The sequence below is a fragment of the Callospermophilus lateralis genome, unplaced genomic scaffold (genome assembly GCF_048772815.1).
Source record: "Callospermophilus lateralis isolate mCalLat2 unplaced genomic scaffold, mCalLat2.hap1 Scaffold_107, whole genome shotgun sequence".
Taxonomy (NCBI): domain Eukaryota; kingdom Metazoa; phylum Chordata; class Mammalia; order Rodentia; family Sciuridae; genus Callospermophilus; species Callospermophilus lateralis.
Genome location: NW_027510917.1, coordinates 105,800 through 133,209, shown reverse-complemented (window position 1 = coordinate 133,209; position 27,410 = coordinate 105,800).

The window sequence follows — 27,410 nt, the reverse complement described above, 5'->3', positions numbered from 1 at the left end:
AATAAATGAGCAAAACATCACTACATCTAGGGAAAGGCTATTCCAAGGAAAAGTTTGGAGGATGGTAGATGGTAAAGTAGAAGAAGTGGAAGTGGCTGCATCCTGCAAGGATTCTGAATTTGCATATTGCTGTTAGTGGGAAGGAAATGGTATGGTCTTATTAAATGATAGTTTCCATTTCCCTGTGTAAGAGACTTGGTTTGATAGGAGGGTAAGAGGAAGCAGAGAAAGCTACAATGTGACAGTCAGACAGTGATACTATCCTGGAGTAGGGGATTTGCAATGGACTGATATGAAGTTGAAGAATTGAGAAGGTATTTGAGGTAGAACCAAAAAGAGTGGCTGTTGAAATTAAAGATGACATCAAATAAATGAATAAAAAAGAAACTTATTGTATATTTTGAAAAGCTAAATCACTAGCTTATTCAGGTGAGGGTGGCAGGAAGAAAGCAAAATTATGGCTAATGTAGCACCGAGTATCACTGAACTCATGGACATCTGCACATAGCTATTTCAAGTACAAGGGCTGCTTCCTAAACACATGACTTAAGAGAAAATATATTGATCTGTAAAAAAAGATCTTACCTTAAAGTAAATTTTCAAATTAAATGGCAAAAATCAAAAACAATAAAGGAGTGGACAGGGATATGACTCATTGTTAGAGTGCTTTCCTAGCATATGCGATGCATCACATGTAAATAAATAAAATAAAGGTCCATTGACTTTTTTTAATTGAATGGGGGGAAGTAAAAGACCTTTTAATATTTACACGACTTTTTGATCTTCAGTTTAATATGTTTTAAATATTTTTGTGGTGCTCAGGATCAAATCCATGGCTTCCTCCATGCCAGATAAGAACTTCACCACCAAGCCAGAGTTTGATTTGTGTTTTTGTTTTTTAGTTGTTGTTTTAATCTCTTTTGCTTACATTACAGGTGTGATGGACACTCACCAATAGCACCCAAAAGTGTATATGTAAAATTGAAGGTTTTGTTTTTGTTTTGGAGAAACAGGATGATTCATATTATCTACAATTTCTCATGTTAAGAGTAAGTGCACTTTGGGCTGGGGATGTGGCTCAAGTGGTAGCGTGCTCACCTGGCATGCGTGCGGCCCAGGTTCGATCCTCAGCACCGCAATGATAACTGGGATGTTGTGTCCACCGATAACTAAAAAATAAATATTAAATGCACTCATCATAGGAAGAACTATTGCTGCTACTTAGAGAGAACCTAACCTTGGTAACAGTCTATAAACATGGGGAGAGAAAAACATTTAGCCACTCTGTGATGTTAGTGTTTCTTGCCTGAGGAAGAAGCCATGCTGAAAGAAGAGTGTCAGAAATCACCTTCCGATATCTGTCCTGGTTTAGTCAGATGAACAGATATAGATCTTTCTATATCACTTAAAGGAAAAAGGAAAGGGGCCACTAGGTTTTTTTCCTCAAACTGATAACCTTCCTTCTTAGGAAGGTTATCAATAGATGGCAACAATAGATGGCAACAATACAGATTCTTTTTTCAGAAGTGTTCCATTCATCCTATTAACATCATATACTCTAAACCTGTATAAAAATGCACCTTTTCTTCTGATACTTACAAAACTCAAACATAGCAAATAAGCAAAGAAATATGTTTTTATTTGTTTCTCTTTTCTAAAACTTTTCAAATAGTTTTGGATCAACTTCTCCTTTGAGCTCAGGTACCTCCAGCATTTAACAAATAACCTGATAGAGAATAGCTACCATATTTTCTTTTGTATCATTAAAATATATTTTTCTATATCTGCTAGAAGATATATTGCTATTTGTGAATAAAGAAAGTTTTGCTGTAAATTATATTTTCCAAGTTAATTCTACCACATAAGATTTTAGCAAACATTGACAATCTGCTAAATCAGGTATGATCAGAGGCTATTCATTCTAAAAGGAAGAACTGAGATTATATTCTAGATAATTCACAAAGCAAATTCATTTCTTTGTATAAAAAATATTCAATTGATTTTTAAAAGGCACTAGTGTTTATATTTAATGATTAGACAGTTACTATATATTTTAATTGATTTTTAGGTAAAATTTTTAATTTAATTCTGGATTAGTAAACAGAATATTTATAATAATAATATTCACAGTGATAAGGGAAAAGAAAGAAATTTTATGGAGTCATTAAAGCAGTGAGATGACTCAGTGTCTTAGATTCTTAGATGGGAAAATTCCTTTAAAAATAATACAGTTTAAAGACATGAGATTAAATATCATACATTTCTAAGGGGGTTGAAATCAGTTCTATATGTGAATATGTATGTATATGTGTGTATGTTATATATTTTATATATATATATATATATATATATATATAGTATGTATCATATATTATACATATGTGTAATAAGTATATATACAACATTGTTGTTGTTATTCATCACCAGATTTTGGGGGATTCTGGTTAATTACCAGTCCACATCAATAGAGCCCTTTTTAGTGTACATTGACTCAATCATTACTTGTCTTCAGACAAATGGTCTGTGGTTGGCCTAATAAAACAGGTAAAACTCCATTTATATTTGTTATGGTCTGGATTAATCATTCCATTTCATACCTAGAGCTGTGTCAGAACAGATTTTCTAATTCATCATTTATACCTGATTTTCACTATAGTCTAGGTTCACATATTTCAGAGAAAAGAAGTCAGATTTATTTGCAGTTTTAACAGGCTTTTGAAAAAGCCACAGAAGCTTGAACTAATTAAATAAAAATAATTTATCATATCACTGTGACCCAATATATTAGGTAAACATCGGTACATCTTGCTTACAAGATTATTGCTTTAATGAGAATTTACTACTAAATCAGATGAAGTTTTAAGAAACAGTATTTTTTAAAGTATGTAACAAGGCACACATTACTGTTCCAGGTGCAGAAAGAAATACAAAGAAAATAAAAATACAAGCTTGTGTTTCTAATACGGTAATGAAGACAGCACAAGATTTAGTAGAAATTTGAAACCATTTTATTTTGAATTTGCAATGAAAGTTATATCTCACATATTAAACATGAGTTTTGTCAACTAATGACTAGGTAACATCAATTCTTGAGTTACCTACACACAATTTTTTGTGAAAATCAAATAAAATTCACTTTGTATATTTTGTGTAATACAAATCACAATATTATTATGAATATAATGCATATTACCATATACTTGTTGCGCTAAGACTTCCAAGAAAAGTGATGATTAAACTTTTACAAACCAAACAATTTTGTTTAATTTAGCATTCTTGAAATTTTAATTGAGTCACTTCTCATATATAACCTATTATTACTGTAGGAAGTTATTGTATCATGGAAAATCCTGAGGAAATTATACATTATGTAAATTTATTTGTAACTTTATTATCTTTGTATAGTAGAAGTAACAATATAATTATAAAAATAACTATAGCACATGGACTCACCGCATAATAAAAACAGTGCAAGTGTTATCTTATCATCTCATAGAAGGGCAGTGCTAATCAGTATTGTGAAAATCAAGCAATATGTGATATAACCCATACAGAAGGTGAGAGGGATCTCCACAATCCATTTCACTGTTTGTACATATACAATTACATATATACATATAATATATGTACACATGAACATGCACACACACAAACACAGCAAAACTATTATCCAAAAAATAATCAGCAAAACAAAATGTAAATGTTGTATTAAAGAGGATAAAAGTACTGAAATGGGCATGCTACTAAGGTAGGTTTTGCATTGTATGTATGCTGAAATGCTTACATTGATGATATATAGAGGTTCATGTACATCAGACAAATGTCATTGAATCTGATTAATAAATTTAGTGTAATGTCTATATTTTTGTTTCAAGATGGGTTGTGAGTCATCCTCAGAATTATGAAATTAGGAGAAAATTCAGGTTCCTATATAAATTTTTTATTAAGATATGTTTAAATTATACATTCATTCATTCTCTCCTTAGAAATATAAAGAATATAAAAAAGAAGTATATTAAGTAAAATATGATAGTGATATCAGGCCCTATAGAGTTCTGCATCCAATAGTTATTCTTCTTGTTCCTTGTTAAGGGAATGCTAATTATTTTCAGAAAACCACCTTCCACCCATGAGGCACTGAGTTGGATCCTTAGCACCACATAAAAGTAAACAAAAGTTCTGCATCCATGTATAACTAAGAAATATTTAAAAAAAACTGAAGATATAAACTATTCATAGGTGAATATTAAATGAAAACCCCATATGTTCTGATGAGAACAATCAAGATTCAAGCTGTTACCTGTATTGGTTTACTACGAATGGCGAGGAACCTCTCCAGAGTTTGTGTGATGAGATCACAGAGCTGCACTGATGCTCCACTGCCTTCAGATGTGAACAGCCACCACTCCTGCCACTCCATAAAGCTGCTAGGGGCCCTAGGCCATTTCCCTGGCTGGGCAATATATCATCTGTGGGGAGCCAGGGCCTGGAGGGGCCAGTCTGGACTAGGGTTTGGTGCTTTGCTGGGTGATCCTCGCATCCTCATGCATCCCTCTGACCCTCTAGGCCCACTGGACCTGGGCGGCTCGGTGGGATGGGGGGAGTGATGGAGGTGGGTGGTGGGGGGCAGGCAGCAATTGCCTGCTGCAGGATGCTGTCGTCTAGGTGGCTAGCTTGCCTGGTGTGGCCAAACTTGTATTGTGTCTCATAGAGGCAGTGGAGGGTGGTGCAGGCAGGTGGACTTCAGCATGCGGCTCGGACCTGGAAAAAGCAGGATTGACCACAGGACTGATGAGCCGCACCCCCACAGACTCTAGCTCTGCTTCAACTGGGGGAAAAGGTTGGGATGGCATTTCTTGAAAAGAGTATGCCCCTGGGGCTCAGTCCCTTGGTCTTGTATCATATCATCACAATTAAGCTGCGGCTTGTCTTCAATCTTTGTCAGAAGTGGCCAGCACCGGGAGCCTCTCCAGTTGTCTAGGGAATGGTGACATCATAGCACTGTCAGTCCGCCTGTCTTTGACATCAGGAAGTATTTGGAGAGAAGCCAGGATGTCACAGGGGACACTAATTAGGACCCATGGCATCCAAGGCCCCAAAACGCCCACTGGAGAGAGAAAGAAAGTGCAATTACCAAACAGCCTCAATCTCTGTGCTATTGAATCTCAAGTTGCAGGATGCCAGCCTGTTCGACTTTGTTTGTCCTGATTCTTATTGTGCTTTTCCAACATTTCACAGGAGCATGGTTAACAAAGTTAGCCATTTCCTTAGAAAGAATCAAAACCAAGGTAGCAGGATTTTGACTAGAAGTGAATGATGGGAAGTTCAATGGAAATGTTTTTATGGAAGCTAATCTCAGTGCCATCACTCCTGAGGGGAATTACACTAACCAGAACCATCAGGAGGGCTGAAAATTTTGTAAGTCCATTTTTTTCTGAGGTGCTTAGGGCCTCCATAACTTGCTGAAGCTGGCTTTGAACTCAAGATCCTCCTGCCTGCCTCAGGCTTCCCAGTCCCTTAAATGATAGGAGAGTGGCAGCACCCTGTCTCAGCCTTTCATTTTTGGCTAGATATCTTCTGGCTAATATTTTTAAAGGGAATGTCCTGGAGGAGGGAGAATTTGTCAAAAATGAATTGTTATTGTTTGTTGTTATAAAGCTGGGGTTAGAGTTAAAATTAACCCCAAATCCTTTCTAAATGATAATGATACGAGAGTTCTCTTTATCGGAAGTTCCCCTCCTCTAATCCTGCCCCAGGCCGACATGGATCACTAAGATTGTATATGGCCAGAGCCCAGCCACAATACTTTTCTCACTGAAATGGACTGAGACAAAACTTTCATGACACACTCCAGGACTGCAAGTCTCAGTAGGAAACTAAAGCTTCTGGCAGTATTGTCTTCAAATGTGAAAGTGATTGGATATAACTTGGGATCGTTTTCCTGCAAAGCTCTCCATGGAGGTCAGACTGGAAGAAGAAGACCCAGTCACCTGATATACTCACCCTCTTCAGATAATCTAGATCCTCAATGCTTTTAAACATTGTCTCTCTTGCTGAATCAAGTCAATAGAATGTGGTTGGAAACACAGCAGGCTTAAAATGGAAGCATTGTTTTGGTAAGAGTTTTCAGAAGGAAGCTGGGGTAGGAGTTCTCAATGCTTCACCAGTGACCTTTCCTCATTAATTGTAGGCATCCAAGGGAGGGACAATCATCAGTAACTGATAGGTAACTCCACTCATCTTGGGACAAGTGCACTGACTACTGCACACATGGCATGCATTAATGTCATCTGAGTGGCAAACCACTCCCCTGTGCTAGGAGTGTCAGTGGCAAACCACTTACCCCATAGGCACAGCTCTGGGCATAAGGCCACATGTTGCAGTCCCTGCACTTGTTCCGTGGCCCACTACTTGATTGGTTGCTTCAAGGAGAGTTGGCAAAAAATTGTATTGGTGGCTGCCTGTAATCTGCTTAGCCACTGCCTGACTATACATACATGGTAACTATGCAATAAAATCAGATCTGCTTCCTGCTTGGTCTCTGGAGGTCTTGATTAGGAACTCTGCAGCCACACTCTCCTCTATCCTGTTCCGTGGACTTCCTTGCTGGATGAGAGAGTGCCCACACACATTCACATAAAACAGCTGATGTGGGGCTTGATCAGACTATTTTTAAAAAGAAAGGATGTTTACAAGGAGTTCATGAAATGAAATTCAAAGGAACACCTGCACAAGTCTTGGCATGGTAGGAAACTTTTGGACCAAGTTCTCTGGCACTTTGCAAATCAAGTGGCCTAGTACAAGTGGGCAGGGTGGAAATCAACCACAATGTCAGCTTAGAAATGCAGAGGTGATGACAAGAGCAAGCAGCTCCTTGGCGCTGCATTTTCTCCCTCTGTTGTGCCTAGCAATAGGAAGATATTACTTTTCTTCATGGAAGTGAATGAATAGGTGGTGAATCAATATCCTAGGTTCTTCTGATGTCACTCAGGAGGCAAAGTGGGCATTTAAAAAGCTGGATTCCATGTATCATTGTACATTTACTCACAACTTTAATTAATCATTTGATATAAATGTTGACTTTGATGGGTGTTTTTCAGCCATTCTGTGTAAAGTTGGTGGAAGAGGCATTTTTCTCTTCTTGTCAATTGTTCTGTGGAACTTTGTTATTGGGCTTTTTAGGTTAATGCATCAAACATGAATATCTTTTTGAAAAAAAATTCACATTTGAATGAATTGAATCAAAATCATTAGGAATATGGAATTTTGTGGTGAATATATGTAATTGAAACAGGAAAAAGGATGTTGAATTTTAGAAAGGTTTTAGGATATGTTTTGCAGGTGACAATAATTAGCATAATGTGCTTAGTGTTTCATTAAACTTTTTTGTTTTTTGAGCTCATGGCTGGTCAATATGGGGGTCTACATTTTTGCATGCTAGCAGAGTTTTATCTTGTTTTTATATTTGTTGATGAGGAGCTCCATTTATTTTAAGAGACATTATTCAGTGCTGCCTTTACCAATTTGCACTTGTGTAAATTCTAATGCTTGGGTGAAGGTGCTGTGGTGTAAGAAAAACCTTCTCTCATAGGTCATGTGTCAGAAAAGCAAAATCAGCACACATGTAATCTGCTGTCCATTGTATGCAACATGAAACAGCCCAGAAGCTGCAGGAGCATTAAGGTCCTTGGCAAGTAATTTGTTGCCAGTTATTTTCTTTAAATTTATTTATATATGACAGTGGATTGCATTACAATTCCTGTCATGCATATAAAGCACAATTTTTCATATCTCTGGTTATATACACAGTATATTCAAACCAACTCAGGTCTTCATTTACTTTGGATAATAATGATCATCTCATTTCACCACCATTAAAAACCCCATGCCCCCTCCCTTCTCCTCCAACCCCTCTGCCCTATTTAGAGTTTGTCTATTCCTCCCATGCTCCTGATCCCGATCCCACTATGAACCAGATTCCTTATATCAAAGAACACATTCAGCATTTTTTTTTGGATTGGCTAACTTCACATAGCATTATCTTCTCTAACTCCATCCATTTACCTGCAAATGCCATGATTTTATTCTCTTTTATTGATGAGTAATGTTCCATTGCATTATCTTTGCTTCACTAATCTTCTCCCCTTCAGTTATTGCTGATGGTATTTTGAAGCTGATAAATCTACTGGTATTTTTCAGGAGACCATGATCAATTGCATTTTTTTCAGTTTCTGTTCAAATAAAGTTAGCTTTTCATTTCCACCTCCTTTCGGTAGGTATTACTCCACAAAAAAATTCTTAGGCTTTCCCTTCTTTAATGCTCAGCTTTTAAACTTTATACAATTCCTCTCTTTGAATGTGGTTCCTGTATAAAGATGAAATTAAGCACTGAATAAGTGTGTTCATCACATCATTATCTGTTGCCATCCCATTAGCTTTTTTTTGAGCATGGTTGTACCAGGGGCAGTGACACATAAAATCTGTATCCTCCAGGGACTGATAACAGGACCCTAAGGGACTTAGCAGATGATCCAGCAACCCCATTAGCTTCTGTCTCTGTCCCATTAGCTCTGGGACCTTTTGACCATTGTCTCTGGCTCATAGCCAGCTGCACCTTCTCAGGGATGCCCTTTAGGTCAGAGGATGTGGAGGCACTGGAGAACTTCAGGGAAAGGCATCCAGCAAAAGAGGCTAGAGATTGTGCAGAACATGATGGTGGTGAGAGGTCATTCCTCAGAATTGTCAGAATGGAGACTGTCACACACTTGGCCTTCCTTTGGCCATTTCTAGGCATCTTTCCTTTGTCAGACACAGCAAGGTGGTTGTGGAGATGCTCAGGCTGTGATATGAATGCATGTGTTCACACATAGATGGCTGCTTTCCATGGAGGGACACAACTTCCAATGCCTCAGGAAGGCCCTGCCCAGCCCTGACATTCGAGCACTTTCATTATCCTCCCCAGGGGTGGCTGCAGAGTTTTATGTCTGCATAGCCACAGTGGCTGTGCTGAGGAACAAAGGCCCCTTTAGAAGTCCCCCTGGTCAAGTCCACAGAGCCATTGAGCCCTGACAACCTCTTGAGTGAAGTGGACATTGCAGGTCAGATGAGCAAAGGTTTTTGTTGTTCTTGCTGAGCCCAGGGCTTGAAATGCTACTGTTGGTGCAGATGATGTCACTGTGCACCTCAGTCCACTCAACTTGCAGTTGTGGTTCAAGAAGTTCAAGACCAGAGATCATATAATTTGCCAGCCTCATCCAGCTCCCAGATGTGTTTTGTTTAGCTGATGTGACACTTCATTATTATTTTTTTAAATTAAAGTTGTTCCCAACATTATAAGATTGAGAGATTTCACATAAAAGTACAGACTCTTGGTCTCTCTCAGAATCTTTGCAGTTTGAAGTGTACCTGAATCACTTTCTCTTGAGAGCTGTGGTCAGATGGAGCTGATAAGCATCCTCCCCTTTTCATGGAGCATAAACTCCTGGGTTGCCCCAGTCCCCACCTCTCCCTATTGCCTCCTTCCTTGCGAGCTTCTTTTCTTTAAGTTGTTCACTTGCCACCAGAGGCTTTTTCACTTTTGCTCCAGATCTTTTCTTCAGTGAGACTGAAGCTACCAGTCACACTTATAAAATGGGCTTAAAGCAAGAAGGTGAAAACCTCACACCTCATCAAAGTTAGGTGGGCAATCCCCAACCTCAGCCTGGGGCCCAGATTGAACTCCACACCTCTTTTCAAAGACCCTGCACCATCTGGCTGTGCATAGCCACCCAGCTGCCTGTGCCCACCCTAGAAACCCACCAAAAGCCACCAATGGGCCCCTGCCCTTTCTGGAAAGAGGAGGGTAAACAAAAAAATGTGTCCCATCTGAACAAGCAGACTGTAGCTCCTTGAGTCTAACTGGGGACATGGTAATTAGATGATGGCAGAATCTTCCCAGGGCTTAGCTTTCAGCCTAAGGTCCCACTGACAAACCATCCCCTTTAGAAAGTTCACCTGACATTCCTGAGCTGAGCTGCCCTGCCAAAGAAAACTCCTTCAAGGCTCATCTTGGTGCTGAGCTCAGCCCTGGTTGAGGGTTAGAGTGGTGTGAGGGGGATTACAGCCCACACATCAAGCCAAGGGCTAGAAGACCCTGGGGTTGCTCACGTCCATCCTAGAATCATTTCCATATACTTGGCTAAATGAGAGGACTTGGATTCCTAATCCCCATTGGCCAGATCACCTGCCTGCACCCACAGGAGAAATCTGAGTCCCAGCAGAGGTATCAGGGATCAGCCAGGTTGGGAACCCAGATCTGGTAATCCATGCACCACCAGCCCATGGTACCTTCCTGCTGCATCCTGTATGCCACCCTTTCCCAACCAAACCTTCTCTTTAGTGAAGGGGGAACACTAAGCCACCAGCTGTTGAGAGATTGAGAAGGACTGTGCAGTCTTCCACATTAAAACAGAGGTAAAGGGAGACTGATTTAGTTCCACTCTCTTCATATCTCTGGATCTCTCCTCAAGCCAGTAATGTATTCCTGCTAATTGCTAATACAATTTAAAAAGTGTTATTTGACTCTAAATCACTTTTCTTTTTATACTTAAAATGTTTCCTCTCATTGGTTTTGAGATGACCCTGGAGTTACAGGCTTGGTTTTATTACTGTCAAGATGAGATAAACTGTGAAGATCTCATACAGCTTTTATTGGAACTGTTTTATTTATAAGAATTTTCCTAATGTCAGATTAATGTGACATGCCTGGCTTTTTTTAGGGTTGCATTTCTTTACTCTGAAACCCAGAATACTAGAGGAAGTGATCTTGAGCAGTGTAATACAATGGTTTCCTAGTTTCTACTTGCACACCTCTGGTAATGGAGAGCTCACTCTCTGCCAGGATGGCCCATCTCAGGTACAGTCTCTAACTCCTTTTCTACCCTCATGGACCCTGGCTCTACTCTTTGGAATGAGGTAGGAAATCTCTCCACAGTCCAACTTACAATCCTCCTAGGGATCATTCACTGTTCTGAAATAGCCCCTTGCTATTACTAATACATGGAATCTAAAATATTTGATTCCATAAAAGTTGAAGGTGAAATTGTGATTACCAGGAGGAGGAAGAAAGGATGATAGAATTAAGAAGTTCTGAGGTTCTACTGCAGAGTAGACAATAGAAAGTAGTGCATATAGAGGTAAAATAGTATTGCATATATAAAGCCAAAAGAAATGAATTTTAATGGTTGTACCATAAAGAATTGATTAATATTTGGGGGGGGAGGAAAACATTCACCCCAATTTTCATATTACACAATGCATACTTATATTGAAACTTTACATAACAAATCTTTAACATATATATTTTATATTTTCACATTTCACATTTAAAATATTTTTAAGCAGGCATGAAAAAAATAACAAAAGTTTCAAAGGAACTTTCATACCACAGGAGGACACACTGAAAAGGCAACATCTATGAGAAATAGAACTTTTACCAAGCATGGAATTTCCTGGCACCTTGACCTAGGGAATCCAGTCTCCAGAATTCTTAGAAATAAATGTTTGATATTTTAGGTGTTTTTAAATGATATTATACTTATAGAAACTGGGTAGCATGTGAGTATTTTGCTACATTTTTATATATATACAAATAAAATCCCATCTAACAGTTCATATTCTAAGCCACAAAGCCTGAGTTAAAGTGTAAAAGACCCGGTATTGTAAAGTTTCTAAGCTACAAGGCCTGAGTTAAAAAGTAAAAGACCAGGTATTGTTAAGTTGTTCTGCTATCCCCCAAAACCTGAAATTCCTGTAGCTGTTAGGACAATACCCGAACTGCCCAGTAAATATTCTCACTGACTCCCTGGTTGTCTAATAACCTTGGACCCTGTGTAGCTTGTCACATAGGCATTCAGGCCCCAAAACCAATCAGTTTGAATGTGTACCCCGCTTAGGAGTGACCAATCACCCCCGCCCAATCTGTTCAGGCCAATGAATGTACTAATCAAGTCTAAGAATTGTTGTTCAATTTTCCCACGCCCCATGATGATTTGTTCTGATGCATGCAAAGCCCCCGCCCTCCCCAAAAGGTGTACTTAAGCACTGCTTGACCTCTGCTCTGGGCTCTGGGCTGCTCTCCCTTCTTGAGTGAGCCTGGAGCCTCAGTGTGCTGAATTGGATCCTCAATAAATCCCCTTCTGCCATTTGCATGAGTCAGTCTCTTGGTGGTCTCTTCCTCCGACGTTGGCCGGACCCTTACAGTACAAACAAAGATGTTGTATCCACCGAAAACTAAAAAAAAGAAAAAAAATGTTAAAATTCTCTCTCTCTCTTTCTTAAAAAAAAAAAAAGAACAAGCATTATTATTATTTTTTTGAGATGGGGGTATAATATATTGCCCAGGTTGGTGTAAAGCTCCCAGGCTCAAGGGATCCTCCTCTCTCACCCTCTTGAGTGGCTGGGACTACAGTGCAGGCCATGGTGCCCGGCTTCATGACAAACATTAATTTAAAATAGGTGAGTTCAAATAGGAGCATTCATAGTTTCATGATGAAGTCTGACATTCCCTGTATGTTGGTCTTGTTTGCAATTTTAACTGGAATGCTTAGGTCATTCGCGTTTCCTGCAGCTTTTCGTATGGTTGGGTTTAAACTCTGCCATCTCGTTGTTTATTTTCTCCTCCTTCCCTCCCATCCCCTGTCTCCTCCTCCTCCTGATGCATTTAATACTATGTACACAGAAGCAAAAATCCACGCATTAATCCAGTTAGTCGTGTTTTTATCACGTAGACAGTGGAGGATTCCTTCCTGGGCTGGAATCTCCAGATGTGCCGTGGATAACTGGAATACAGGGTTCCTGACAATATGAGTGTGGGCATGACTTCTATGGTGGTGAGTCTGGGAGGGTGGGTTTGAAATACAGAGCCACTTTCAGCTTGCGACCCTGTTTGCTAATAAGGTGGTTCTTGAAAAGCCACATAACCAGCCTAGCATGTTTCAAAGACCCAAACCTTTTCATGTGATACCTTCCTTTGAAGATGAGGTGAGAGGAGTGATGGCAGTCTTTTCATCCATCAGTCCATCAGAACTTCTGTGGATGCAGCTCAGGCCTGCGATCCCCCTGTTGTCACCCAGGGTGCCCCATGCACGAGGCCCAGGCCCTGCTCACTTGGTTTCAGCAAACAAGGAGAGGCTCTGCTCAACTCCCCTGGAATAATTTCTCTACAGGTTCAGCAAACTTCACTTTGGTTTTTTGAAAATGTAATTGAAATTACACAAGAAAAGCTTTATCAGTTGACCTAAGTCTTGCTTTCAGAGCTCAGTGTAGAAAGAGTTTTCCTGGTGTTTATAGGATGAGGTGGTGTGAGGTCATTAGAATGCTGTTTGCTTTCCTTGAGCTGTTTCTGTGGCAGTTAATGTACTGCTGGCTGAGCTTTGTTTGGGGTGTGCGATACCATAAGTGTGCACTTCCTGGTCTGTGCCTCTTGAGCCCTGTGTTATTCCAGATGTAGATAGTATAGTGTAGAATAGTTCTTGTGCCTTTAATGAAAGAATTTTAATATGTGAGACCCCCCCCCAAATGGGTGTTAGACACCATCCATAGCTGCCTCAGCATGATGGATAAGTAGGAGAACCTGAAGAACTCAGTGCGATCTCACCAGCTCGGCCAGCCTGGTAGGTCACATAAAATGGAGAGCCACTCACAGAGTATCAGTATCATCTGCATGAGAAGGTCAGGCTGTTTGAGAACAATGCCTGTTTCCTTGGGGGTTGGGGAGACTGAGATGGTGGAAAAGAGTCAAGAACCATAAATCCAAGTTTACAGGGTCATAGCCAATCTCATTGTGTGTTGAAGGTCAAGTCTCAGGTTTATCTTTATGCAACCCCCTGCCAGAGACTTCACTTAAGAAAGACCAAATGCTTAGAAATGGTTAGAATGGTAAATTTTACACCATCTGTATTTTGCTACAATATAAAATCATTTGCGAATAAAAGAGGTGGCTGTGGGTTTGCACTGTTTTTTCTAATTCCTTGGGGAAAGGGCAGGTAGGAACTGAGGGCCACGCAGGGTTCAGTGAACTGTGTAGCATTATCACAGCCCTATGCTGGGGGGAGGGTTATCCCCAGTCCCTACACAAGAAAAGTCAGATTAAGAGAGGTTGGGCGTGCGCTCCACACACACACAGAGCAATTCAGAGTGAGAACTGAAGCCCACGTCTCTGCTTTTGCAAGTCAGTCCTCACCTCTCCACCCTAACAGAGCTAATTGCCTCAGATGTTTATTCAACCCAGTTGAAGGAGAGCAAGAATTTAGTACCTGAGACTTGGCACATAGTTTTGCAGGGGAAGTGAGAGTAAGAGGATTTTATCTGTCATGGAATATTTCACTCATTCATTAGACTTTTAATAGGAATCGGTGTGCCAGGCCTTGTTCTAGATACGGGTGATCCCCAGCCCTGAACAAGACAGATGCAATGTCTGCCCCCTGGGAATGACCAATTATGAAATTGCTGTGTAAACTCGCTTCATCCGTACACAAGCATTTATTTGAAATAAAATGGAACTTTTAACCATTTCTGTTACTTACTGCTACCACCAGCTTTCACAGGAGCAAAATAGATAAATCCAGGAAAAGGTCTTTCTTTGCAAATCTGTAAACATGCAGATAATGAAAATAAAATGCAGTGGAATCTCATTATTCTAATAGTTGTATAAAGTCCCTGTGAACACGGAGTTAGTGAAACTGCTCCTCAGGGAATCAAGGCTTGGATTTCTCTGAAACTCTAGCTGCAAGTTTGTTTTTGGTACTGGGAGTGAACCCAGAGGCACTTAACCACTGAGACACATCCCAGTCCTTTTTATTATTTTTCTTTTAAATTTTGAGACAAGGTCTCATAAAGTTGCTTAGGAGGCTGGCCTCAAACTTTTGATCCTCCTGCCTCAGTCTCCCAGATCTTGGGGATTACAGGTGTGCATCACCACCACACTAATCTTGGCCACAAAAATTTTGTCTACTGATCAATATAAAACCTAGTTTTATGTATATTTTTTTTTAAAATAAGGTTTACATTTAATATTTTAATATACATTTAAGATACATATGTTTTATTTAATATACATCATCAATTCATTAACATTGAATTTGTGGCCAGTGGCACTGTAACTAAGGACTAAAAATTTATCTAACAAAGGTATTTCTCTGTAAGGAATACCCATGTTCCTGCACTCAGGGACATTAGACAGCTTCAGCACTACATGTGAGCCATTTAAAGAGTGAAATCACCAACAAAAAGCACCAAAATATAAAATAGCACTAAAAAAAATTCACTAGGTGGACCACAGGAAGGACAGTGTCAGAGCTGAAATAAGGCCAGGCTGTCTCCTGTTCCATCTCTGCTGGGAATGTGTAGGGGGGAACTCAAAAATGTCATAGCTCTGAGTGTGTGTGAAGTTTTGCAAAAGCACTGTGCATGTAGATTGGGGTTAGAGATTAGTCCTAGGCAGGTGCATCTGCAGTACAAAATCTGTGTATGATGGAGACTGCACTAAGCAACAGCAACGATTTCAGTAAAAAGTGGAATTACCAAGAAAAATATTGAATACTGCTCTGCAGGGTGGAGGTGGGTGCTGGGAAGGTGCCAGGTGGGTGCTGGGAAGGTGCCCGGTGGGTGCTGCTGATTGGGTCAGGCAGGGTGTCTGGGAAGAGGCCTCCTTGGAGCCTGGCTCTGAATCACAAGGCATCTGTCCTGTGAGCTCCAGGGGCAGGGCGTCTGAAGTGGGGACCCGCAGGGCAAAGGCCCCGAAGCAGGTCACGTGGATGCCTGGGATGGGGAGGGGGTGCAGGCTGGTCACTGGGGCCTCATAGGCGGGGCAAGGGCTTATTCTAAGTGAGCTGGGGACATAAATGACCACAATGTGAGTGTGGCCTGTGGCTGGCTTTGGGAACAGGAAGTCCGGTTTTCTTCACTTCTGCCCTTGCACAAGGGTCCCCCGCATCCCCCACCATTGCCCTTCCTTGTTTTCCCAGCAAATCCCCCAGGGTCCTTCCCTAGGTGAAGCTCTGCACACTGACCACTGCCTCGCAGGTTCTCCTCACTTGCGGGCGCTGCCTGGCTTGTGTTGGTGGTGCCTCTTGGTGTACGTGTCTGTCAGTGTCATGCCATGAAACCCGTTTCCTCGCCATCCTCGCTGGGTGGAAGGTGGCTTATGACTCCTCTCAGTGTCCTGGATATAGTGGCCCCGTGATGGGTGGGGGACACCAAGCTTCTCTGTGCTGGAAGGATCTTGTCAGCCTGGGACCTGCATCGAAGGAGGATGGACTGTGAGCAAGTGCCATTGATCTGGGGACACCTGCAGGCTGGGGAGGGCAGAGAAGGCTCCGCCTGCATGTTTTCTAATGAGGAGTAGCAGGACAGTCTGAGCACCCCTTATCTTAAATGCCTGGGCTAACTATAAGAAGATATCTTGGGGGTGGAAGACAAGTCTCAATGTGAAATTCATTTGTTTCGTGAACACTTACCCACACAGCCTTCGGGTCATTTCTACGGTATTGTCAGTGCACCTGAGGTCAGCTGTGGACCTTCCCACTTGTGACTTCATGTCCGTGTTCAAATTCACAAGTTGGAGCATTTTGGCTTCTGTATTTTTGAATTGGGATGGCTCAACCTGCACCTGCCAGAAGATAAAGGACCCAGCCAGAGGAGCTTTTACAGTCCTTGGTGACTCTTAGTGTCTACAGTTTCATGGAGCTGTGTCGGCAGCTCGAACCCTGCAGGATGGGGCAAGGTGAACAGAAAGGCAGTGGACTTGACCACCTGGTGGCCCGTCGGTCACCCAGCACTGCTGCTGTATGCCAGCCATGCCTCGTTAACCAGAAGTTTGCTTCCCTCCCTTCTATTTCTTTTAATTCTGGTCAAGGCCAAGGGTTGGGCATGGGCTTCATTCCACCTCCTGCTTTGGTTAAGAAACAGACTGCAGAAGAGTTTCTTTGATTTCATAGAACACCATTTCTGTGTTGTATTTGTTAAACGTCCTTCAGCCAGTTGGGTGGAGGTGGGAAAGTTAAATGTGCCTTTTCCAATATCCTCTGGATTTTTAATGAGCTGCGATGTGTCTTGTCACTTTTTCTGCCCATAGCTATTGTTTCGAGTCACTGTGTTCTAGAATTCTTTTCTGCAGAAAAGTGATTGATTTCTTTTACTTTTCAAGATGGCTTCCATTTGTCTGAATTCATGATTCAGATTTAGTATAATACAGGGTTTATGAGACACCTTTTCTTTTTTAAATTTAAAAGCCATGGAATCAATTTATCCAGTGATATAGCTGTGACATATTTCTCTGAGAAGGAACATGTTACCACAAAGACTGAGCTTCTTTCCTTTGTGGGAAGTTTTCTAATGTATCAGTATTTAAAAAATTGTCTTTGTGTTATCCAAATGTGTGGGAGAATGATTTTTTTTAAGGAGAAAAAAACGTGTTCTAAATAAATCTTAGTCGATTTTTTTAATAGTGAATTTCATATTATGAGTCTTTTTATTTTTTAACAAGTTGAATGCTTTTACTAAACACTGTAAAAACACAATCATAAGCTACTGTGTCAAGAAATAGGAGTTCTTAGAACAGTGAATTGTTTCATAGCTCTGTGAGAGCAGTAAGTCTGCATGCTAACAGTCATTTAAACATAATGAAGGACAGAAGTGGAGATTTTAACTCTATGATTGCCAGCTTTTGACACCATCCAACTGTGGTTGAATTTAGTGGGATCAGATAATTGACTAATTTTGCAAAATATCTTTAAAAATATGACTCTAGTTAAACTTCTCCTTTTATACAAACACTGTAGTTCAGTTGTGGCAAGCACCTTGATGGATTTATACCCCGGTTTTTCAACCCTGGAGGGTAGAGTCCAGACCTCCTGAAACAGCAGAGCCAGTTGAAGAGCCGGTGTCTGAGGATAGCTCTGCTCTACCGGACGTTTGAAAAAACCATGGGTGTGGGGTGGTGGCAGCTCCAGACCATGGACTAGATGGGAAACTGTGGCCCTGTCCTCACCCAGCTATCCTCCACGTGCCACCCATCACAACGTCATAGCACAAAGTCACGTCATTTTGAGGACCAGGGGAGCATCTCAGAATATGGAGGATACTAAGAGTAATTGCGTCACTCCATGACAAGTTCAGATCCATACATAATCTGTTAGAGAGCTTCTGCTGTCAACTTGATGATTTTATGAACACGTTGTGTCTTTACCCACAGAAGACCATAGACGTTTGTTGCTATGGCAGAAGACGGGCAAACCCTATCATTCTTTTTTTTTTTTTTTTTAATGGTGCTCGGCATTGGACTTAGGCCTCTTGCATGCTAAGCAGGTCCTCTTCCAGTATGTTACACCCCTTGTCCCTGTTTCTTTCTTTAAATAAAATGCAATGTCTGGGTTGGGATCTGGGTGATGTGTGACTTTACAGAAAACACATAAAAAAGGTCACATCTGGCCTTGAGGGTTTCAATTTGAGAATCTAAGGGAGGCTGCTTAAAAGATTGTGTGGAGTGAAATGGATCCTTATCTTTGCGATGTGCCACCCATGGTCAGGGCAGGAGTGTGTCTCTCACACACGCGCATGGACACCCTCTGTGTATGGCGCTGTGCAGGCCAGGATGGAGCCATTGACCTTCTTCTTGAGATGCAGACGAGGTTTCCTCATATCATCCTTTCATAGATTTCTGGAAGGCTCAAGCCTGCTTCCTCCCCACCCATGTCAAGAGGTCATTGACTGTCTAGCAGTCTTCTGGACACCTGTTGCCTTGCCTCTGTCTCCCACGAAACCTGTCACCTTCTGCCCTCTGGGCCTTCTTCGTTGTCTTTTGCTCTATTTAAACATAAACCTTAGCCTCCTTCTCATGTTTTTTAAAGAATAAAACCAAATCACACAAGTATGGGTTTTGCAGAGGTTTGGCCAGAGCGAGGGCCTTAGGACCACAGTGACCCCGCTGATTGACAGATGCAGGCTGAACGTCCCTGTGTCTTGATCTTAAGGCTATCTTTTCTCCTAGACTTGGCTTTGCTAATTTCCTGGGTTTTCCCTCTGTCCTCTTTATCTCTCCCTCCTGCCCCTTTGTTCTCAAATTTCCACACCATTTTGCAGAGAGGTTCAGCCACAGAGTTTGTTGGCTTTCTCTCCTGCCTCCCCTTGCCCTCAAGTGGCTCATAAAGATATTTTCCTAAATAATGTCAGCTCTCTCCCCAAAAGCAACTCTGAGATCAGCTATAATGATACTTATTTTCCCCACAATAAATAAACTGGACGTGCAGAATACTCTCTAGTTTTAAGCCTATTAGCTCTCCTTCTCTCTCTCGGAGTGTATCTGTTGGTTGATTTTTTTTTTGGTTTTATATTAAAGCAGGCTTTGATGACTTTGACCATCCGTGCCTGGGGGAGGAGGGTATTGGTGCTCACTGACCCAGCTGCAAAGTGGGAGAGTCATTCTGGCTACTTCTCATGCTTTTCCACATTATGGCACACATCAAATGTTTGTAAGAGACACTTGCAAGGGTGAATGGATAAGGTTGCTAGTGGCCAAAGATGGCTGGCCGAGGGATTCCCTCCAGCTCTGGCCACTCTGACTCTATCCAGCCAGTGCAGGACCACCAAGGGGGTAAATATGGAAGTGCACCTGGAACCATTGAATAGCCACCTGTTGGGATGCTTTGGATTACAGTAGCCCCGTGCAAGCCAAGGTAAACCAAAGCAGCTCCCCATCTGCTGGGCCCTATTATTTCCAACTGTGGAACTCCACAATTCACAAAGCCAAAGCCCTGTTTTATAATATTAAAATTACTAGATTTTATTTGATCGTGATAGTTCTAAAAGACCATATTATGAATGCAGCCTGTGAGTGCACTTGGGTGTTGCTATTTTAACCCTGCACTCATGGCTTATTTTAATGAGCTGGATAATTCAAGGGGGCTTTGGAACATCTGTGGGAAAAGTCACCTGAGCACATGGATGGTTAATGCCCAAGCTCACTTTCAATGGTGTGGTGTGCAGTCATTTGTATGTTTCATTCACTTGTTCATTCTAGAAGTTTGGGCTGAGTTTCTGGTATATGGTAAGGAGAAAAAAATAAAAAGTAAGTCATAGTTGTCCTTCTGGGAACCTGAAACTCAAACCTGGCCTCAAACCTGGCCTCAAACGGGGAGACACTTTCTGGATATTTGAAACACTGATGTTAGGGATGAAAAAGTTCATGGTTGATTGTTGAAGTAATAGCTTATAGCAGGCAGGGGTTCCTCACACAGGTGCTCAGGGTGAGGGGGCACAGTTAGCAGTGAAGCATGACTTGAGCCCATCTTCCAAAGATGTGTAGGACTTGGAATAGCTAGAAGTACCCCAGGTGTGGCTTCTGGCAGAGCATGGTTTAGTATGAGAAAGAGCTTGTTTGAGGATTGATTATCTTCCTGTGGGAAACAGGAGAAAAAAGACTTTTTTCCTAGGTAAAGTTTTATTTTTAATTTTGGAAGTGCTAGGGATTAAAACCAGGGGTGCTCTAACTCTGAGCTCTATTCCAAACCCTTTTTATTTTATTTTGAGAAGGGCCTTGCTAAGTTGCTAAGGCTGACCTACACTTGCAATCCTCCTGCCTCAGCCTTCTTAGTCACTTGGATTATGAGCGTGCACCACTGCACCCAGCAAAATTATATATATTTTTAGTAAAAAGAGAATAGGGAAGAGATGATCAACCAATGCTGGCATAATTCTAGTATAAAGCATTCCAGCATAATTTACTCACTAAATATTGGCAAAGGGTTGCATTTTAGCTGTTCAGATGGGTGGTTATTGTTCTAATAATGAAGAACAAGTGTCTCTAAATTGTTATCTACTGAGAGAACAAAAATAGGAGCAAATATGCATTTTTAAGTTCCTGTAAATATTTTATTTGTTCACAGCCAGTACCTCTATTGAAAGGAAACTCTTTAGCGACTTCTGGGACGTTTTATCTTGTTTGATGTGCTGCAAGTTCTGATTGGTGACACCAGAACTAAGTCGTCCCTTCCATCCTAATCCCAACCTGGAGCAACTGGTGCACAGGTTATTTGTTTTCTTTTGTTCTCAGAATTACTTTCAGGTCTGCCCTAGAAATGACCTGAAACTGAGTTTTGGATTCCCCTGGGCTCAGGGGCCCAGACTCTTTTAAATCCCTAGAAAGAAATGCCTAAATTCGGGTTGGTTCTTTCTTGAATATCCTAGTCAGAATAAATTCATGAGTTTTGAAAATTATTTTACTTCGGAAAATTGTTCAAGAGTTACATTGTGTACATGGCAGTGAGGGTGGGTAGGGAACAAAAAAGGAAAATCTCTTATATTTTTATGTTTTTAATCAGTAGGAAAGTTAAAAATGGGGGAGAATCTTTTACCAATTTAAAGGAAATGGACTCATACCCATTAAGCAGGTCGAACTTGCTTCAGAAGCGTTGCAGTGTGTTTTGTAGCCATAAATCATTTCTTATACTATTGGCCAGTTCCAAAAATCCAAATCAGTCACACAAAAGCCAGTTATTCAGTTTATTATCCATTGTTCACCACATTGGCTACTCATTCATTATTCACTCAATCTGGTTCTCTTTCGGTGGTCCACGCCTGCTAACTGACTGGGTAGGGCAGCTTGAGAGGGCGAGGCTCTAGTATGGAAAGGAGGCATTTCCATGTACAAATGGGTCCATAATTTTTAGTTCTTCTGTTAGCTGCTTGGGTTTGCCTGGCAGATAAGTGTGTGGTGTGATGCGCCCCTCACTTCTTTCTGTTGTCACTGACAATAGATTGTTGTCTGTGTCCTTCTGTTAGAACTTCCTTTCTCGATTGTATAGACACTGACTTATTCAACCACACTGGTGCCCGCGTACTGAGTAACCTGTCTTCCTGCTCTGTGCTGGATCCCACATGTCCATGATCTGTGATCATCTGGCTCCTCCTCATTCTTAGACATTGTATTTGGTGGAATGCTGTGGATGTTTCACCATGTGTTTAAGGAGTTTCCTTTAAAAAGTGCAGCAAGACTGAACCAGGTGGCACACGCCTGAAATCCCAGTGGCCTGGGAAGGTGAGGCAGTTTGAGGCCAGCCTCAGCAACTTTGCAAGACCCTGTCTCAAAAAAAAAAAAAAAAAAGAGCTAAGAGCTGAGGATGTGGCTAAGTGTTAAAGTGCCCCAGGTTCAATCCCCAGGACCAAATAAATAAATGAATGAATAAATAAAGCAGCAAAACTGATCAGTTCTCATAACTGAATTAAACTTAGAGAAGGCATTTAGTGTTTGATTTATTTGAATAATTCCACAAGCTCACGAAGGGGTCTCAGGTTTGCAAATGCGGTAAAACGGGACATTTTTCACATTGAACATCTGAAGCGAGCATCACATAAAGCTGTGACCGGAGAGGAGAGGCTGTACAGTGGCTGTATGAAGGCTGAGGCAGCTTGGGTTTGCGGTCATTTTTATGGGTACCCCATGGAGGAAACTGGCATCCGTTGCCTCTGTCCTGTGTGCCTTCAGCACCGAGTGTGCTCCATGGTCAAGGACCACTTCCCTGCTGCTTGCATTCCAGAGCACCCTGCAGGTGTGGTGGTGTCCAGGGACCAGAGGAAGCTGCCCACCTGGGCATCTTTTATTTCAGAAATATCATGGTGAGTAGACTGGAGCCACTCTTCCTCGCTTCCAAGACCTCAGCCCTGGTTTTCTTCCAGCAACCAATGACCTTGACCTCTAGGTCTGCCTATTTATAGTTAAGTGTGGCTTAATGATGTGATGGGCTGTGTGAAACACATTCTTGGGCGATTCTGTCACGTGAACCTTATGGAGTGCAGTTACGCAAAGTCAGGTCTGTCCTGGATTGGAAGCTGTGGTGTGGTGCATGATTGTAGAAAGGTTTGTTTCTTAAAAATAATATTGATCTGGATGAGAAATTTCAAACTTATCTGTTCAACTTTACATAAGCATCATTATGTAAAATAACTGGAAGATCAATTTTTGTGCAATGAGAATAATATATATATTTATTTTGGTCTCTAAGATGAGTGAGAACTGTTGTAACAAAATAGATTTATTAGAAAATCAAATTGCCAAGAAGAAAATGTAGTGTGTATTATCCAGTTAGGAGTTTATGAAAAGTCAGTCCCTTTTGTAATCTAAGAAATAAAGCCTCCTCCAGACGCAGACGTCCTTTTAGCTCGGGAATTACGCAGTGGGAGAGGACGCTTTTTGTTCAAGGCTTATAGCGGAGCCTGCTCCTTTGCTCTGAGTCCACCTGGCTGGGATTTGTGTGACAGCATTGGTGGGCACTATGCGACCTTGTAGGGTGTGACTCCTATTCCTTTCAAAGGGAAGTAAAGTGGGTCAGTGGGAAGATAAAAGTTTAATTTCTCTGAAGTAGAGGAACTTGAGAAAACTATAAAGTACCTACCTGAACTTGGATGTTTCCCCGGGAATTGTAGCTAAGTAATTTAAAACAGAAGGGCTTATTTTGAAGTATAGAATATCAGCACTAAGATAAACGTGTAAAATAGGAAGCCTCCTGAAGAGAATGGAGAATTTTACACCATGCCCCCAGGCAATCGTCAGCCCAAACAAACTGTGGAAAGAGAGGAAAGTGGAGCTAGCTCGGAACCAGTGGGAGAGGAGAAAATTTGAGAATTATGTACACTTGGTACAATTCTCTGTGGATCACATGGTAGACTAAGGCGGTGTGGCTGAAAGCACATCCACGACTGTCTTAGGGCACTTACCTCCACCTGCAGGAAGCCCAGAACTCCCTGTCACAGTGAGGCTTCCCCCTGATTTGGCCTGGTTCCCACAATTTCCTGTTGTCTTTCTGAGCCAGGTTCATTTCCCGGGGAAGACACAGCTCATTGAAGACTTGGTTAATTCAAGAGAGAAATGGCAGAAATATTGCACCTCATCAAATGTTTTTGTTTTAGACTCATTTCTTCCCATCATGGTTTTGTGGGAGGCTTATGCAGAAATACCATTTTGACTTCTCTTTTCTGCATTCCTTACACAGAAAAAGGCCACCTTAAATTTATTGTTTTTGTCTAGTTAATTCTGGTGTGCTTAAGAATTCCGTCATTTGTCCAATGATAATCTATGAAGCACCTTCTAAGTGCCCAGCACATTATTATGGATTAATCTGACATCGTTTTCAATCCTTTCCAATCATTTATTTGATTTACTTATATTTATTTATTTATTTATTTATTTATTTATTTATTTATTTATTTTCAGTCCTGAGAATCAAACCCAGGACCTCCTGCATGCTAGGCAAATGCTCTACCAGGGAGCTACATCCCCAACCGTATTTGTTTTTTAAAGATGCTTATTAATAGAATTTTAGGGTGGAGTTTTTCCTTTACCAGTTGCTTGTTTATTTTAAGGGGAGTTATATAGTTTCCTTGTCCCCATGCCACCCACCCTTAACACTGTTAAAGGCGCTGCTATGAAATTTAAATGGATGGCCCTCCTGATTCTGGCCAAACACTAGCCCAGTGGCTCTCTGATAACATTGGCTTCTAATGAACAGAATAAATCTACGTGAAAGTGTTTGTTTCAGGGAGAGAAACAGAGTCGGAATTTATTTTTCAGGAGATCTGCTTGGAGAATGTGCCCCAGGCCTGCTGTGTCCCTATGTGGGGGCCTCCCCAGAATCATCCCTCTTTCCTGTTTGATTTTCCCAAAGGTAGGAAGGGTGGACTTGGGTAGACTTGGAATGTTTTGTGATAATGAAAAAAATAATTCACAAAATTATTATTATCATTTACCTGCTGCATGCGATCACCTGTCTGACTCAAGCCACTTGGAACCGACAGACCAGGCAGAGTTTTGCTCTTGGTTAGGGTAAATCGAGGCAGCCCTGAAGTCCTGGGCCTGCCCTTTGCTACAAGGCATTGTCTGCATAAAAATGAGTTCATATTAAGCAGCTCAGCTTTCGAATGTTAATGGAGGAGCCCACCTTGACTTCCAGCAGTAGTGTACATCACTGCAGTTTGTGTGATGCACCCTGTCCTAATATTTCCTCCTCCTGGCTTCTCCCCTCCCAGTGATCGCCTTCTCCACCTGTGTCCAACTTCCTCCTCTCTGCTCATATGTCATTCTTCCAGGATCTGTAGAGTGTCCAAGTTCTCACAGCTCACTTAGAAATGCACTGAGTCCAGAGGGGCCCGTGCTGACTTTTCCTTAGTCAAATGAATTTCAAATTTACAGACTCTCACCAGGAGAGGAGGGAGAGGGGGAGAAAGAGGAAGGACCCACCTCCAGCAGAGGAAGGGGCTGCTGCTTTTTCTGCAGGAGGTTGTCACCTTCAGGCTCTCTGTCACTGTCTGGAGGTGAACTCTGAGCTGAGTGGTGCAGAGATAAATCAGCTTGAATCCGGCGCAGTGAGACAGGAGTTTGGCCAGCGCTCTGTGACAGCTTGTGGCCAAGGGAGAATACGTAAATTCACTGAATTCCCAGGCATTTCAGCCCTAGAAGAGGAGAATTGGGGCATCCAAGAGTCTTGACCTTCCCTTGAGGCTAAATCACAGCTAGTGCTTGTTTTCACCAACACAGTTTGAGTCTCATACTTGGAAATAATGCTGAAATTAAAAACAACAACAACAATAAAAATCCTCTCCACTCTTACCATATTCTGATGGGAAATTTGTGGAAGGCTAAAGTCTAATCTGAAAGCAAACAATGCTTTAAATAAATATGTGCAGCATCATTTAATAGTGTTTATAACTCGAGCATCCAGGGTCTGGTCCTAATAACCCACAGGGGAAGGCGTCCCAAGGCCTCCTTCCCAATCTGGCTCTGACTCAGAGTTTATCTGTACTAAGTTTTCCGTCTAAAAGTCGGTGGCGTTGTTTACACTCGGTGTGAATAAACACAGCCATAAACTTCCCCTTCAGGTGAGGCTTGCGTCTTAATCTGGATGGTGGCCTGTCCCCCAAGCCTTTCCTGCAAGGGGTCACAGAATTCCATTTTGCAGTGTCTTCTAGAGGCCCTACTGTGTGTTCAGTCTCACTGTGTTCTTTTAAGGAGAATGATAATAATAAAGAAAACATAGCCCCAGACAAAGTTGTAGCCCTTTATGGGAAGTGAGTCAGGTACACATAAATTAAGACACTCATTGAAGAAAATCTTATACATCTATGGTAGAATGTCATGATGTCACATGTGAAATTCAGCTCAAGCCGATATATGTGCTTTGTGGTCAAGAAGAAGAAAAATAAGCCTGGGCTTTAGTTGTTACGGGAAGAATTGATGGAATAAATTGGACCTAGATGGTCCTTGCAGAATGTGTTCCCTCTTTGGTTGCAGGTTCAAAGAGGGGAACCAAGAAAATTTGCAGGGAGCTTATCATTCAGGGATTTGCAAGACTATAGGGATGCTAGATCCATCCCGGCCACCCTAGGCTGGGTCCTGGGTATGGAGTCCCCATGTTAGGCAGCCCTGCCTCAAACTCTGATCTGTTTCTCAAATAGGATATACAAATTTCATTATTTTTTTCCTTTGTGCATGACATGAATAATAATTAGGTAGCACTCAGATTTTATTTGGAAGGTGAGGGGTCTAAAAGCAGGGTCCCCAAGAGAAGTCATTGAGAGGTCTTGGTGTGTGAGCTTCCAGAAGAGAGGATTAAGGACAAATGTGATAGATGTTTTTAAACCTTGAAAAGACATTTTTTTAATGTTTTTTTTTTTAGTTGCCAATGGGTTTTTTAACTTTTTTTTTAATCTATATGTGGTGCTAAGGATGGAACCCAGGGCCTCACACATGCCAGGCAAGCAGGCGCTCTCCCAATGAGCCACAACCCCAGTCCAACTTTTTTTTTTTTTAAATAGAAAATAATTATTGTAGACCAACCTGAGACACAGAATTGGGCCTGTTGAGTCACCATGTAGGAATCCAGATCAAATAGAGCTTTCTGACCATTAAACTGCTCAACAGCTCTGCTTTTCAGAGGAGTGAGTCCTGCTTCCCCGGAGGCACTCAAGAGAAGACAGACATCTGGAGGGCCAGCTGGGGTGACAGGGTCAGACCAAGGAGGTGCCGAGATTCTTTTCCACTTGAGGCATCTTGGTCACTGAGTCTGTGTCCAGGGAATGCAGGCAAGCAGAAATTAGCCACTTCTAGGAGGAGGAAGTTATGTGTGAACAAACATGGCGCGGGAGCTATGAGCTGGAGGTGTATGTTTCAGGACTGTGTGTGGGGTGGGGAAGAGCACGAGGTGTGACAGAGACCTGGAATGTTCTGTGGGACAGTAGGGACCATCCTGCTTCCCGTCCTGGAGAAGGGCCCTGGAAGCCAGTGCTTGAGAAAGCTGCACTTTCTGTATTTTGCCAGAAGCTGCAGGAGGGGGAGATTCCAGGCCCTTGAGGAACTTTGTTCTTCTGGGAAACAGAAGGAAAGA